The sequence below is a fragment of the Jaculus jaculus genome, chromosome 7 (genome assembly GCF_020740685.1).
Source record: "Jaculus jaculus isolate mJacJac1 chromosome 7, mJacJac1.mat.Y.cur, whole genome shotgun sequence".
Lineage (NCBI taxonomy): Eukaryota > Metazoa > Chordata > Mammalia > Rodentia > Dipodidae > Jaculus > Jaculus jaculus.
In genome coordinates, this window is record NC_059108.1 from 30,814,899 (window position 1) to 30,831,379 (window position 16,481).

The 16,481-nt window shown below is 41.1% G+C and overlaps 1 protein-coding gene across 2 annotated transcripts in view; it reads right to left on the reverse strand.

Annotated features, from left to right (window-relative positions):
- Positions 1 to 16,481, reverse strand: part of Dse (dermatan sulfate epimerase) — a 148,075-nt gene that overhangs the window by 104,592 nt on the left and 27,002 nt on the right. For both annotated transcript variants that reach the window (XM_045154143.1, XM_045154145.1), the window contains one exon: positions 188 to 310. The gene's annotated coding sequence lies outside the window, so the exon portion shown is untranslated. The remainder of the gene's footprint in view (positions 1 to 187; positions 311 to 16,481) is intronic.

Sequence of the window (16,481 nt, forward strand, 5' to 3'; positions counted from 1 at the left end):
TGGTTTAGAAAGGAAATATCTGAGAAACTTAAGGTTGTTGCATGAAACTTTTCCTGTGGGGAGACACAAACACATCTAGTCACCCCAGACAGTATTCAGACCAAAGCACAGTTGAACCGAAATCCAGTTTGGTGAAACAATGAGCTTATTGGCGTTAGTTGCAGAGCATGCATGAGGGGTTACTTACAGGACTGTGGGTGATTCATAGGCAGCTGCCTTGCCATGAAGTGCCGCCTGATCCTGAATGGCCCCTCCTCTAGTTCACCTTCTGTTCCCTGTATTCTTTAGCTTCTCCCAGGATCACATGCAGCTGGGGAAGGACAGAAGGGAACAATAGCTGAGATCCTAGATGAGGGTCTTGTGACATTCCCCTCCTCCATCTACTAGAGAGTGTCAATAGCTCCACAAACAAGGCCATGGGCCTGGCTGTCACTGAATGGTTCTGCTCCAAAGTTGCCACGAGTACCAGACCAAAGCATTCAATTCCAAGATGGCATCGTGCAACACACCTGCAACAAAGGTGTAAGCAACCCATGGATGTGAATCCTAATTGTAAATGATACATTTAGGTTCATTATTTTTGGAAAGAAAAAAAAAATAAGCTACAGCTAATTATTTCAAAGTTTCAGCATCCTAAAGATTATAAGGTGTATAAGGTGTAGGGGAAAAAACTAACTAGAAAAACTGCATTAAATCTTTTAGAATAAAATTTTCTACTAGCTGAAATGAATGCACCTTGCATGTTTTCTGGGCTTCATTGACAAGTTTGGTTGAAGGAACTGAGTTATGTCTTTCTTCATAAACACAGAATAAGTAGCAGAACCGGCCACGGATGGCTTCCTGTTTGTTCTGGTGGAGGACTAGTGCTCCCTCCTGCTTTAGCAATGGAGGATGTTTGTATTCTGGGCCTCTCAGCAGGGAAGCAGGAAAGAATCTGAACTCAGATGACTTGCTGAGCTTCTGACTTTGATGTGCTGCTTGACCTCTGGGGAGGAAGTTCAGTGTGCAAAGGAACAGACCTGAACTCCAAAAGCAGTGAAAATGCCAGTTGCAATGCTGACATTTAGCAATTGTGTCTCTAGGTTTTTACATATAAGAACATTCATTCTCTGATAATACACATGATCAAATCAACTTGGCATCAATACTAGGGCATGAAGTGTATAACAATGCATTTTCTAAAAGAAAAATGTAGAATGACCAATGAGATCAGAGTCCTACGCCAACAGTGGACACATTGATAACAGCATTTTGGATATAAGTGCTATGAGCATGCTTTGACGTTTGAATGCAAAGTACACTGTAATCCAGTGCTGTCTTGTTCCCAGACTTCAGTTCTGGTTCTTTCAGTATACCATTTGTCCAAAATTCTGAAAGGAAAATTCACTATCCTCCAAGACTACCTTTTCTGCAACCCCAATAGATAGAAACACAGTTTAGGCTTAAATTTATAATCTCCCAGGTCACATTTGGGAGCTCTGAAATTTGACCTAACCTGATGGAAAAGGAGAACTCCATCAACAATTACTTTGATTTTCTGCTAGGAAATAATCCTGTTAAGTCTTGGCTCACTTTTTTATGTCCTTCAAAGGCCAATAGCTTACTGTTTATCATGTGCTGTGCAGTAAGTGCTGTGGAAAAACAGTCTGTAATGGTGAAGGGTAAAGGGGGTATCTATCACCAATGTTCCCCTATTTTTTACCTTTTCTTTGCTACACATGATATAAAATTTCTTTAGACTCCACCAATTTTCCTTTAGTGAAATTCATGCATTTTTCTCTGCAGTTAGGGCATCTATACATAAAGGTTGTATATTTGAAAATCATATAAATGACCTCCAACAGCACCCTTGTGAAACACTGTGAGACTCTAACTGCCTACTAATTATTTGAAGAGTCCATTTAGGATTACATTTTAATATAATATCTTTGTAGATTGTTCTAGCAGGAGGAAATAAAGAAATTGTATATTATTTTCTTATCTCAAGTAATTTTTCAGCCTCATTTTGCCCTTACACATATATTATTTCTCCTAGCTAGACTTCAATATATTTGACCTTTCTTTCCATGAAATGTTCACCAAAATTCATTCTCTGTAGCTCAGCATTAAGCTTTGGGGACTGCCCGATATGCTTATATTTAATAAATGAGGAGAGAACTTCACAGTTTTCTTGGCTAAGAGACATGGAGTCTGACGGTGAATCGGGGTTTGCCTGCCTCAGCATCTACCCATCTACACTTGGTGGGTATCACAGCTGTAGAGGAAGACACAAGCTGGGCAGAAGCAGATGGGCCAGCAGCATCATGCTGATACCATGAGACTCTTATCAGCAGGTGGCTAACAGTACTGGGAATAAAGACCTTAAGGTATTTCAAGTCTAACGGGGGGGGGGGGGAGGGGGAGAGAACACATATGTGTGCATGCATGTTCTCAAAGGAATAGCTGGGGCACATTTATCTCATATTTCCCCTCCCCTCCAGAGGCTCTGATTCCTCAGGCTTCCTGTCTTTCTGCCCTTGGAGCTACTCTGGAATGACGCTATCTCCCAGTTACCATAGTGATCGGTGGGGAAAATAATCTAAATGCTTGCTATAAATAAGACAGAAAAATATAAATGGGTTATTTAATTAAAGACGCAGAATTATGAGAGTAGTGTTAGTGGTCCTTGCCCTATAGGCACAAGACAGTTTCATAACATACATCAGAGGGTGACAAAGAGAAATTGTCTAAACATTTGAAATTTGCAAGAAATCATCCACATATCCTAGTTGCCACCCAGAATATTATAAAAGGAAGGAAAGAAAGAAGGAAGGAAGGAAGAAAAGCAAAGGAAACATACAAGTGATTAAAACAAGTCACTTTATATAGCTCTGGAGACTGTGCAGTTGCAGTAAAGCCTGTCCCTAGATTTAAAGGGCTAATGAGACAACAGGTCACTGTTCACAACAGTAGTCATGATACAACTTGTCGTCAGCATGTTTTGAAATTATGCTGACCTCGCCCTAGACCAGCTGAGCAATATTTGAAAGTAAGGCCTTGAAAACTGTAAAGCTTAGGCAATACACTCTTACCTTCCTGGGCTTTTATTTTGCATAAAATCCACCCCTTTCCATTGATTGGTGGGTTTGGGCACTTTGGTGTCAAAAGAGCTCCTCTGATGCCACCAAACATAACTGGGGCTAACAGACACCTGGTCAAAGTCTTTCAAGTAATCAGCCACCCTTGAGTGCACTGCTTTTTAGTCCAAGTAGAGCAGCTGAATTACTACTTCAAAATCACACAGCAGATTTTAGATAGAACAGGTGTGTGTGTGTGTGTGTGGGTGTGCGTGTCTACTTAGCTTCAGCTATCTGACAAAGGGGTCAAGAAAAACACTTATTACTGGCCCATGGCACAACTATAAAATGGGATCAACTGAGAGGTAACTAAAAGTAGAGAAATAGTAGAGTACACAAAATCACCTGGGCCCTTGCTATCCACAATTTTGGCCAGGTGGATGGACTTTCCTACATCCTTGGAAGAGGAAGACTTGATACATATAAGGGAAAAGGATAGCAATCATGTGTAAAATAAAAAGATGTAGCCGGGCGTGGTGGCGCATACCTTTAATCCCAGCACTCGGGAGGCAGAGGTAGGAGGATCGCCATGGGTTCAAGGCCACCCTGAGAGTACAGAGTTAATTCCAGGTCAGCCTGGACCAGAGTGAAAGCCTACCTCTAAAAAAAAAAAAAAAAACAAAACAAAATAAAATAAAAAGATGTCATTGAAGTGTCAGATTTTTCCTTGTGCTAACTGGCACTGGTCAGTATGAATGGGAGGGGACAATGGGCCTCAGGGCCCACGTGGGTTAGTTGACCAATGGTGTTTAACCAAACCATGTTCTTTTTATGATTCACACACAGCATGGCACATTACACTCAGAATCTCATCAAGGTCCAGAGCTATATAACTTGCTTCCAACATGTTCTGAAGCAGCCATATATGCCTTGCCCTTTCTGTTGATAGAGCCTGGAATCTTCGAGTCAATTCCAATGGCTAGAAAAGAAAAGTGGAGCTAGGATTTCATTTGACTTAGTTTAGCCACTTAGCCAATGAAAGTAAAGGGAAAATGGGGAAAATATTTTTGCCTGTGAATCTTACTTGTCATTGCATGTGTTTTGGAGTCAGTCCAAAAGCTAAAGAAAACCTGCCTACTTGACAATGGAAAGATGATGAAGTCACACATAGGCCAGCTCACATCAAAGTGATTGCAGAATTAGTGTGAAAGGATGGATGGTAGCAGGCGGAGCTTTGGGACTTGTGTTTTCTCTGTTTAAGGATGAAAAAAGTCTTCTTAGGGCCTGGAGTGAGGGGTAGGCAGGATCTTTCAACTGCTGAGTTCAGGCTCCTGCAGGTGGGCATGTCTTTTCTCTTTTACCTTCATGTTTTGTTTCTGAGGGCTGTTAATGAGATGGTTTTACTTTGAGGGCATGGAAAAAACACAGGACCTAGTCAGAAGCCAGAACCAGACACAACAGCAACTGGTTAAACTCACCTACGTAAAGTAGGGGCAGGATATTAGGGTCAGAAAGAAGACAAAGAAAGAGGGAGTGAGAAGAGAAGACTTCAGAAAAGATTTATACTATCAGACAAATTAACTACTTTTCTCTCATAGAAACTGCATATATGATTCACTATGTCTTATCACCAGCTTGCATTTCCTCTTGTTAAATGATCTGTATATACTTAAATATTATGGTATATAATAAGTTTCTTATTTTTTAAATATACTTAAATTATCTTCAGCACATTTTAATACCATAGTGTGGTTCACTAAAAATTAAATGGCATAAAATTTCATTATCCTTAGAACTAAAATGTGTGATCATATGCTCTGTTGATCATAATATGATTTTTGGGGTATGCTTTTGAATATAAATACTTTTATTTATTTATTTATTTATTTATTTATTTATTTATTTATTTATTTATTGTTCATTTATTTGAGAGCAAAAGACAGAGAGAGAAAGAGGCAGATAGAGAGAAAGAGAGAGAATGGGCGCACCAGGGCCTCCAGCAACTGCAAATGAACTCCAGACGCATGCGCCCCCTTGTGGATCTAGCTAAACGTGGGCCCTGGGGAATCAAGCCTTAAACCAGGGTCCTTAGGCTTCAGAGGCAAGCGCTTAACCACTAAGCCATCTCTGCAGCCCCAAATATAAATACTTAAAAGCAAACATATACATAATTAAAGCAAAACATAGTATCATAGTGGCTAGGCTAAATTAAGGTCAAGAAACATTTATTATCTGCATCACTGCCATTCCATCTCTACTTTTCTGGCAAGTCAAATATGAATTTCACAATCCAATTACAAAGAAGGGACATTTAAATTACTTATTAGCCTAATACTAGAAGAATCTAATACAATTGAGTGCATTCCTTCAGAACAGGATTTTTTTTTTTAATTTCAAAAAATGATTCTGCCTTGGTAGAAGATGGTGGGGTGGGGAAGTAAAAGCTGACTTTAACTTGACAAGTAACATTCACTTTACTGTAAGGAGATTTTTTAAAAAGCTGACTTTTTAAAGAATAATGTTAAGTAAATATTGAAAATCTGAAATGGTATAAAATCTAGTGAGGCACTCTTGTGTTCAAGGTCATAGTGGTTTGAATGTGAATGTATGACCCCAGACTCAGGTGTTTTATTAATTTTGTAACTTGGGTCTTCAGCCACCTGGCTGGAGGAAGTATTACTGGGAGAGGATCCTGAGTGTGTTTGGGAGTGGATCTGATACTAGCCCAAAGATGTACAGAGAGCTGTGTGAGCTCTGATGGGTACATGCTTGCTGCCTTCTGGTGTTTGCCGGCTGATGGTGATTTCTCTCTGTGTCTGTGAAAGGTGGCCAACTTCTTCTGCTATTGATAGAACTTCCCCTGGATCTGTAAGCTTGAAATAAATCCCTTCCTCTCATAAACTGTGTCAGGTTTGGATCTTCATCCCAGCAATGTAGAAGCTGACTATGACAAAATTTGGTACCAGAGAGCTGGGATGTTGCTATGTAACTAATCTGACCATGTGGATTTTGGTCTTTGGAAACTTTTGTGCTGGAGGAATGGGGCATAATTTGCAACTGCAGATGCCTTACAGAGTGGTAAGCTAAATTATATGGGCATTTTGGTGAGAGTTTGAAAATACTAAGTGCAGAGAGAATTGCGTTGACTTATGAACTTTCAAAGAGGAAGGAAAGACAGCAAAGAACTTTGTAAGAATTGAGCTACTGGCATAAAGGCTGGCTGCATTCTTCTGATCATGCCTAAGAGTTTGAACAAGGTTGAATTTAAAAGTAATAGACTAATGTGCTTAACAGAAGATAAAGAACTGAAAGTTGTATGGTTTATCACAGGAAAAATTCAAGTGAATTTAAAATTATAGGCACAGAGACTGATTTTAGGTTACTAAATCTGCTATTGTCCAACAGATTACCCCATTAAGTGCTTTACATTGAGATAATGGAAAGATGACTGAGGTGATGTTCACCAAGTAAATACTAAATGAATACAAATGCAAACTATGCCAGGTGTGATGGCAGGCTGAGGTAGGAGGATCGCTGTGAGTTCGAGGCCATCCTTGAGTACATAGTGAATTCCCGGCCTAGAGTGAGACCCTGCATCAAATAAAAAGAAAGAAAACTAAAAGAAAAAAATGCAAACTCTTCTGAAAGGAGATGACTGGAAGGAAAAAATTCTAAAGGCTGAAGGACAAGGTTTATTTCCCCCCTGGATTAACAAAATGGCTGTGTCCCTGCACACCTGGTATTGCTTTTGGAAGCATGATAAATGCATGAGGTGGGGGGCTGAAGAGATGGTTTAGTGGTTAAAGCATTTTCCTGCAAAGCCCAATGATTCCAGTTCTATTCTCCAGGACCCACTCCAGATGCACAAGGGGGCACATGCATCTGGAGTTCATTTTCAGTGGCTAGAGGTCCCGGCCTGCTCATTCTCTCTTTCTCTCCCTCTTTATCTCTCTCAAATAAATAAATAAAATTATATATTTTTTAAAAAAGAAAAAATGCATGGAAATAGTTCATGAAATGCACATGGCTCCAGGAACTGCTGTTGAAATGCACAAGAAACAGTTGAATCCCTTTATAGGCACCAAAAAGACCAGTGTTTGGAGCTAAAGATGGACTGTGGTTTGCAATAGATACACAAAGATGTTTTGGATATACCAGTACTGTGAAAGGCCACGATGGAGTGCTGTTGACTTGGGATGAAAGTTTTCCCCAGCTACTCAGCCCAGCTGGAGGGACAGAATTGGAAATCCAGAGACTGTTGTCACTGGTTATAGATTTGGAGTTGAACTGTAGATGTTTGATATTTACCTGATAGTTATTGATTTTTGCAGGGGTCTAGTCTCTCATTGGTATGCCTTACAGCAATGTAAATGTTTATTGTGTGTCATATGTTTGAAGTTTGTAACTTGTTTTGATTTTATGGGACTCACAGTTAAGGGACAATCTTAAATTTGTTAAGGACTATGGGGACCTTTGAAGTTGGACTGAATGCAATCTACAATATGAGATGATTAGTCTATGGATCCAGAAGTAGAGGGTGGTGGTTTGAATGTAACTGTATGTCCCCCATAGACTTGGGTATTCTAGTAAGCTTGGGTCTCAAGCCATGTGGCTAAAAGAGGTGTCACTGAGGGCAGATCCTGGGGTTCAGCCCAAAAGTGTGTTTGGGGTGGATCTGATGCTAGTCAAAGGTATACAGTGTGTGAGTTCTGGTGGGTGTGTGTGAGCTGCTTTTTGGTGTTTGCTGGCTGGTGGTGGTTTCTTTCTGCTTGGCTCTATGAAAAATTCCTATTTTCGGGCTGGAGAGATGGCTTAGCGGTTAAGCGCTTGCCTGTGAAGCCTAAGGACCCCGGTTCAAGGCTCAGTTCCCCAGGTCCCCACGTTAGCCAGATGCACAAGGGGGCGCACACGTCTGGAGTTCGTTTGCAGAGGCTGGAAGCCCTGGCACACCCATTATCTCTCTCTCCCTCTATCTGTCTTTCTCTCTGTGTCTGTTGCTCTCAAATAAATAAATAAATAATTTTTAAAAAAAATTCCTATTTTCTCTGTGTTCATCTGTAACTATGTTTTCTAAATTAGTCATGTAACCTTTTTGATGTATGGGTATCCATGTTGGTGTGGGGGGGCATGTATATGCCATTAGGCATGTGTCTGTGTGCATATGTAGGACAAAAGGTTAACATGCTCAGGAATGGCACCCTATTATCTTAAAAATTATGATTTTACATATATCCTTAAATTTTATTCTCTGCATGTGTAATGCGGAGTACCTAGCGCCGTGTATGTGCTCTTGCAGTGCCCATGCGCACCCCTGCAGCAGGGTTGCTTGCTGGCAGAGGGTGGGGTGGGATGTCCTGTGAAGATACACTCTGTTGTACTTTCTTCCTCATGGGCTCGTCTTCTTTTTTTTGGAGGGGGAAGATTGAGGTAAGGCCTTGCTCTAGCCCAGGCTGACCTGAAATTCACTTTGTAGTCCAAAACCGGCCTCAAACTCACAACAATCCTCCTACCTTGGCCTCTGGAGTGGTGGGATTAGAGGTGTGGGCTACCACACTGGGCCTGGTCTTCTTTTGAGCCAGAACCTTACAAATTCTGGGTCTTGTGGGGATCTGTCTCTGTTCCCCTTTAGGACTGGAGTTACAAACGTGGGTGGCCACTCCCAGCTGTTTTACTTGGGATCTGGGGTTTTGAATTTGTCATTCTCAGGTATCTACAAGCCCTGTTGCTTGTACGGAAAGGGCACTTAATTGCTGAGCCAACTTTTTAGCCCTATTACTTTTTGAGCTTTTCTCTCATTGGCCCAGGCTGGTCACCAAGCCCCAGGTATCTGCCTGTCTCTGCTTCACAGTGCCACCAGGCTCAATGTTTTTGCATAGGTACTGGGAATCAAATTCAGATCTTCACACCTGCAAGGCAGGCACTTTACCAAATGAACTACTTCTTCAGCTCAAGTCAGATAATTCTTAAATTTAATTTTGTCCACTTCTTCTGAATATTTGTTGTCAGCTTGCCAGTTTTCCCACTTAGTAGCTGAGAGACAATGAACAAGTAGTTTTATTCTTTTGTTCTTTCTCCCTATTTTGTGTGTAATGGTATCTATGGCCACTGGCTTATTGCAAGGTTTAATAACTACAATGCCACAAAAGTTAAATGAGGCATTTCAACTGCCTTAAAAATGGCATAGAGCAAGCACTTAATGGATAGTTTTTTCAATTTCTGTGGGGTCCTGGGACCACATATTTTTCCTTAAGCAAAATAACTATCGTTTGAATAATGCAAACCTGACCATTTCCTGAATCTACTTAGGCAGAAGTCAGGAAAGCAATAGTTGGAGACAGTTCAGTCAAAGTCCTGGACAAGCACAAAGAATTCTTCTAGCCCTTTATCAGAATGACAAGTATTTTTGAGTTATAACTATGAAGGTTAACCACATCCCCCCCCCCAAAAAAAAGAAAAAACAAAACAAAACATAAGATGTGACCAAGCTGAAACTTGTTCTCAAGACCTTCCAGTCTAAGAAAGAACCTAAATTAAGTCTTAAGTTCCAGGTTGAGGGACAGGTTATTTAGCTCAGTGACAAAGCCTAGCAAGCACAAGGCCCTGGGTTAAGTCCCCAGCACTGAAACAGAAATAAGAAGAGAAAGGTGATTGACTAAAGGAAGAAGGAACCATCAACTTAAACATATTGCAAACAAAACCAAAAATGATTTGAAAATATAATGTATTCCATAGTCCTGCCATATGATAACAAAGAATTACATATTCTTTATTATAAAAGCATGTAGACCAGAAAAAGACAAATAGTAAATATTGGTCCAGTATTAGATATTACATAGACAGAAAAAAAAAATGGGTGAAAGGAAATCATCAAAGCAATGGCTGAGAGCTTTAAAACCAAGATAAACAAAGTGAAACAATGTAAACAGCAGAAGAAATTGCTGATATGTCTAGGAGTATGTAAGTTTATTTGTAATTCATTTTCCTACAAATTTCTCTGATTAATTATATGTTAGCAACATTACTATAATGCACCCTAAATCTCTTGTTACAGTTAAGATAGCAGGCATGAGAAATGATTATATGATATGCATGTTCATGGACTTAAAACCAAAATTGTTCAAGTTTTTTCTGTGTCAGAGAGCAGCGACTAAATCCCTTGATTAAGATTAAACAAGAATCAAAGCTTCATTGCAAAGAAGAAAGAAAGCCTGTCAAAGACTGAACTTTTACACAAGAAAATGAAAACAAAACCTCTATGCCTGTCTGCTGGTGATTCATCCTGTTTATGACTTGAGTTTCTTTAACTTTGGCTGTGGTAAGTCTATAAAGGATGCTGACATTTATGACGATTATATAATCAATCATTGTTACTAATCAACAGCATCATACAAAGTTCAACTCAATTTACCAAATGCTCTATAAACCCAGTTACAATATAATACGAGGATTTACTTCTAGTTGACTTCCTTTCAAACTGGGATAATAAAAGTGAGTTCTGTGCATGAGATTCTTAGACTGCCATAATAAACTGCCACAAACTGGCTTAAAATAACAGAAATTTATTGCCCCCCAGTTCCGGAGCCTAGAGTCCGAAACCAAAGTACTGGCAGTACCTTTGAGGGGAGGCTCCTCCTCACTTCCCCAGCTCCTGGAAGGCCAAAGCATTCTTGGCTTTGGACAGCATGACTTTGACATCTGCCTTCAACTTCACATGGCATTCTCCTTCTGGTCTTCAAACGACTTCTTATAAAGACATAGCTCATACTACATTGATGACCTATCACCCTCTACTGTGACACTCGCATCATGAACATCTGCAACAAGCCTATCTCCAACTAGCATCACATTCGGAGGTACTGGATGTGAGGATTTCAACACACTTAAAAAGAAAACTCTCAGAATTATAGTCACAGTAGTCTATGATAGTGGTTGGTCTTATATTACCCATCTACAGAGAAATAAAGAACAATATATTATTTATTTATTTATTTTGAGAGAGAGAGAGAAAAATGGGTGTGCCAGGTCCTCCAGCCACTGCAAACAAACTCCAGATGCATGTGACACCATGTGCATCTGGCTTACTGGGTTCTGGGGAATTGAACTTTAGCTTTGAACTTAAGCTTTGCAAGCAAGCACCTTAACCACTAAGTTATCTCTCCAGCCCCAACAATTTCTTTAAAACAGAACATTATGAGAGAGCATGTCTCCCTTTAGAGTTTCTAAGGATTTCACAGGCAGATATTCCAACTCCCCTTTCCACACTTAACTATATGGATGACCTCTGATTTCCTGTTAAGTCTTTAGGTTTCTCGAAGTCTCCCTCCAGTACTTAGAAGCCTCCCATCAGCCACTCCTTACCCTTGCAAAGATTTCCTGCATCTTTACCATTAAGTCCTTTCTGTCTGTTAAGGACCAGCTTACATCCTTCTTCAGGAAGTCTGCACAATTTATCTTCCTACCACTCCACACTCTCAAGTGTTTATGCCTGAATTACTTAACTGAGTAATATCTCATTGTTTTCAAAGCATATTTGTATAGGCTATTGAAAAAAATCAACTAAAATATTACACAAAAAGCCATTCAGTTACTGCTGGACCTAGTCCCTGAACCTAATCCTCTGCTTGGTCTCTACTCTTCTACACTAAGTTATTGCTAACATCTCTTGTAGCTAAAACACTAGTGTCCTAATATAGAGTATTTAAAGATAAGAGGTGGGGCTCAGGAGATGGCTCAGTGTGCTTTTTTACAAAGTCTGCTGACCTGAGTTAATTCCCAAGTACCCCATGTCAAGCCAGATGCACAGGGAGGTTCTGGTACACCCATCCATGCCATTTTTATTCTTTCTCTCAATTCAATATAAGTATTTAAAAAACAAAGATAAGCAACATATATTGTGATATATATTTTAAGATCTGATAGAGCCTGACTTGCAAACCCAGATATATGTTTGTTTGTTTTTTTTTCTATTTCTCATTCCTTATTTTTGACAATTTCAGCCACTGTTGTAGGCTCTGGGAATGCAACAGCAAGTAAGGCAGTCATGGTCTCTGACCTCATGGTGCTTAAATTCTTGCAGGAGAGACTCCCAACTTAAAATATATATGAGTGTATCCCAGTTAATAATATAATTTTGGATGATATAACTGGCAAGCAGAAAAATAAAGCAAGGCAAGAGATTAGCAAGTGAGGGGATATAGAAGACACTTTAGGTAGTGTGTGATGTTTGGAGCACGCGTGAAGGCCCAGAGGCAGGGCAGCACATGAGCAGAGCAGTTGCCACTTTGCTACGTCATATTTTTGTTTCATTTTAGACAGTGTGTTATGATCTTTATTCTTGTAAATTGTTTTAGTTTTATTTTTTGCATGTGCTTGTGTAGTATGTGTGGTGCAGTTTGAATGCTGTGTGTGTGGGGGGGTGTATGCACACATGTACAGACCAGCAGACAATATCAATGCCTTCTTCTCTCACTCATCTACATGTTCTCTTGAGACACAGTCTCTCTTTCTGGGAACCCAGAGCTGCCGTTTTCATGAGTCCCAGGGATTCTCCAGTCTTCACTCCACACAGAACTGGGGTTATAGGCATATATGGCCATGCAAAGCTGTTTTGTTTACGTGGGTGCTGGGGAATTGAACTCAGGGAGTCAAGCCTTCTAAGGCCCTCGTGTTTTCATAGCAAGTACTCTTAACTGTTGAGCCATCTCACCAGTCCTATCTTCATTCTTTTTTACAGGTGCATTTTATTCTACTACATGCATTCTCTGTAATTTACTTACTGCTCTTTTATTGGTAGGCATGCAGGTTGCTGCCAACCTCATTTCAAACAAAACATTAAATATGGGAGGTGAAGAAATGGCTCAGCAGTTAAGGTGCTTGCTTACAAAGCCTAACAACCCAGATTTGATTCCTCAGTACCCACGTAAAGCCAGATGAGCTCATTTGCAGTGGCTAGAAGTCTTGGTATGCTCATTCTCTCTTTTTTGCTCCTTCTCTTTTTCTCTCTATCTTTACAAATAAGTAAATAAAATAAAGTATATTTTAAAAATAAGGCCCAAAGTGAGGTTAGGGGAAGAGATTCAGTAAAGGAAAGGTGGAGGGAGGGCTAATCCAAATCTAAAGGATACAAATAAATCATATGGAATCCTCCGGTTTCGGACAGTGGAACACTCAGGAACCATAGATTGTTGTTAGAAAATTTTCAGTGCCAGGGATGGGATACCTCCAGTGAGTTGTTGGTCAGGGAGGTCTCTGATGCCCCCAAAACATTATAAGCCATTGCCAAGGCCCTGGGTTTCCCACCAGGAATAGATGGTGTTGCAGTCTGGTTTGCATTGCTGGTAGAAATCACTCAAGCAAGAGCAGCTTCTGGGAAAAAGAGATTTATTTTGGCTTACAGGCTTGAGGGGAAGCTCCACGATGGCAGGGGAAAATGATGGCATGAGCAGAGGGAGAACATCACCCCCTGGCCAACATAAGGTGGACCACAGCAACAGGAGGTGTGCCAAACACTGGCAAGGGGAAACTGGCTATAAAACCCATAAGCCTGCCCCCAACAATACACTCCCCTCCAGGAGGCATTAATTCCCACATATCTATCAGCTGGGGACCTAGCATTCACAACACTTAAGTTTATGGGGGACACCTGAATCAAACCACCACATTCTGCTCCTGGCCCCCATAAACTGATATCCGTATGATGATGTAAAATACAATGCATTCAGTCTGACTTTAAAAGTCCCCATATTTTCTATCAATCCCAATGATGTTCATACATCCCCATAGTCCAAGATGTTTTAACTGAGCCATAATACCAAAAAATAACCTAAACAAAACCATAATGGCACAGAATAAATATTCACACTGCAAAAGATGGCATTGGGCATAGCCAAGAAACATTCAACTAATACAAGATTTAAACAACCAGGGCAAACATCAAACTCTGTAGCTTCAAGTCTAGCAATTCTAGCCAGTGACAAATCTTTAAGTCCAGTAATTCTAACCAGCAACAAGTCTCGGGCATTCCAATTCCGCCCCTCCAACGAGGCTACTCACAGTCCTGGGAAACTTTATCAGGGCCAACAGCTCTCCTTGGCAGCCATCTCATGGTACCAGGATCTCCACTGGGTCTCCATTGCAATCCATGGTTCATCCTCATGGCCCCATGGGGTCTCTATGCAGGCAACCAGCAAACCCGCTTCACACTGCCCATGGCCATTTCCAAAACACAAGACCATGTTGCAGACTCAATGACCCTCTTTCTAGCATTTCTTATAGTCCACAATACCAGGTAGGGTGCCAATTTGTTAGACCATGGGTGAATAAAGCAGATTTTGAAGAACAGGACACTCCTTGAGCACTCAGGCCCCTTCAAAAGAGTCTACATTCTTCTTGTTGCCCCAGCACAGGTCAGCTAGCCCAGTCTCAAAGGTTGTAATCTCTCAGTTGCCTCCAGCAGGCTGTATATGCTCTGAATCAGCGTCCTATATATGGTACTGTTTCTCCTATAGCCCGGATTCACACGTCAAGGAATCAAGGGGTGGAAATGGGGATGGTCCCACTTACCATCACCCAAGTGACCCGTTAGGTAGATTTTTGCTTCCTGTTCCTGCAACCTTATGCTCTGTTGGACTACAAGTCTTGGTCCCAGAGTGGGGAGTGCTTTTTCCAGGAGACACAAAGAACATTCCATTGAACTGGAAGCTAAGACTTCCTCCTGGTCACTTTGGGCTCCTAATGCCCTTGAGTGAACAGGCTGAGAAAGGAGTTACAATGATAGCAGGGGTGATTGATCCAGATTACAGGGGGAAATTTGTTTGCTCCTCCACAATGGAGATAAGGAAGAGTATGCCTGGAGTGCAGGAGATCCTTTAGGGCGTCCGTTAGTGTTACCATGTCCTGTTGTCAAATTCAATGGACGACTGCAACAACCCAATAGAAGTAGTGTGATAAATGGCCCAGATCCTTCAGGAATGAAGGTATGACTTACCCCTCCAGGTAAAGAACCAAGACCTGCTGAGGTGCTTACGGAAGGTGGAGGAAATACAGAATGGGTAGCAGAAGAAGGCAGTTACAAAGATCAGCTAAGGCCACATGACCAGTTACAGAAACGAGGACTGTGATTGCAATGTTTCTGTCCTGCCTTGATAACAGAGTGTTTGTATGTATCTACACCAATATTAAGATTATATCATTAGCTAATTGTTGAATTTATATTAGGCCCATTATATTAGAGACTAAGCTTTGTGTTTGGGGAAAGATTTTGCGGTTCCAGATGTACATGGAATAGTTACGCGATGTTAAGTGGAATTATGAGCTTGTTACTGTTTTCATTTGGAAATTAAGTATGATGTAAGGAGACATGATTTGATGCCAAGTTGACAAGGGGTGGACTTGTGATAGTTAAGGTGTTGTCAACTTGATCTGTTTAGTAATCCACAGGTTGCTTCTAGGAAGGATCAACTAAAAGAAGAGGTCTTTCCCCCAGGATGAGCCCTTCCCCCAGAGTGGGCAGACACACTCAGATGGGGACTTGATATAAGGAAGCTCTGGATAAAAGAGTTCCTTTCCTTCCTTCCTCCCTTCCACTTGGCTGCAGGAGCTGCTTGCTACCTTCCAGCATGGATTGAAGACCAGTGTGGACTAAAGACGAGCATCAACTGAAGACCTGCCTGGATGTAAACCCAGTGGCTCCTCAGGAAGCCTCCAGGCTTTCTGGCACCATCTGCAGTGCTGGGTCTGGACTGCTGAGGCATCTGGCCATGTGGACTGAGCAGCTACCAGGTTTGGTGATTCTCGGGCCTGCAACTGCTATTGGACTACTGTAAGCTGATTCAATAAAACCCATTTTTGAAATAATTCATTCTAGCAGTTCTGTTCCTCTAGAGAACTCTGACTAATACAGATGGTAAGACCCTATTACTGAAGACTCCACATACTTGGGCTGCAAGGCCACTGAGAAATCCTGCTGGAACTGAGCTGATAACCTCCTCCATGTAGACAGCTGACTGAAAGCTGGAAGAAGCTATTCTACATGTAGCTCAATGGGAGAAAGAGATACCACCAGTGAAGATACTCAACAGTGGACACTGCAAGCCTTATAATTCCCAGCCAGGCCAAATGAGCCAATGGGTGCAATAGTGGCACATCTGTCATGGTGGAAACCAACGGCCCTCCAATTGGACTGCAGGCCCACTCCATGTGGGGGGAATACATCCCTGATACTGAAAACTTAAAACAGGGGTAGTCATGAGCCCTAGGGGTGTAACATCTGCTGATGTCTGGCTACATGTATATACTATGCTTATCAAACTGCCCAGTAAGCACCTCTCTTAATATTTATACCCTTATATTAACACTACTCTCACTTTTGGAAGAGAATCTTCTTTTTGCAGATGACTCAGAAGGTATCATAGTCCTGGAAAGAAG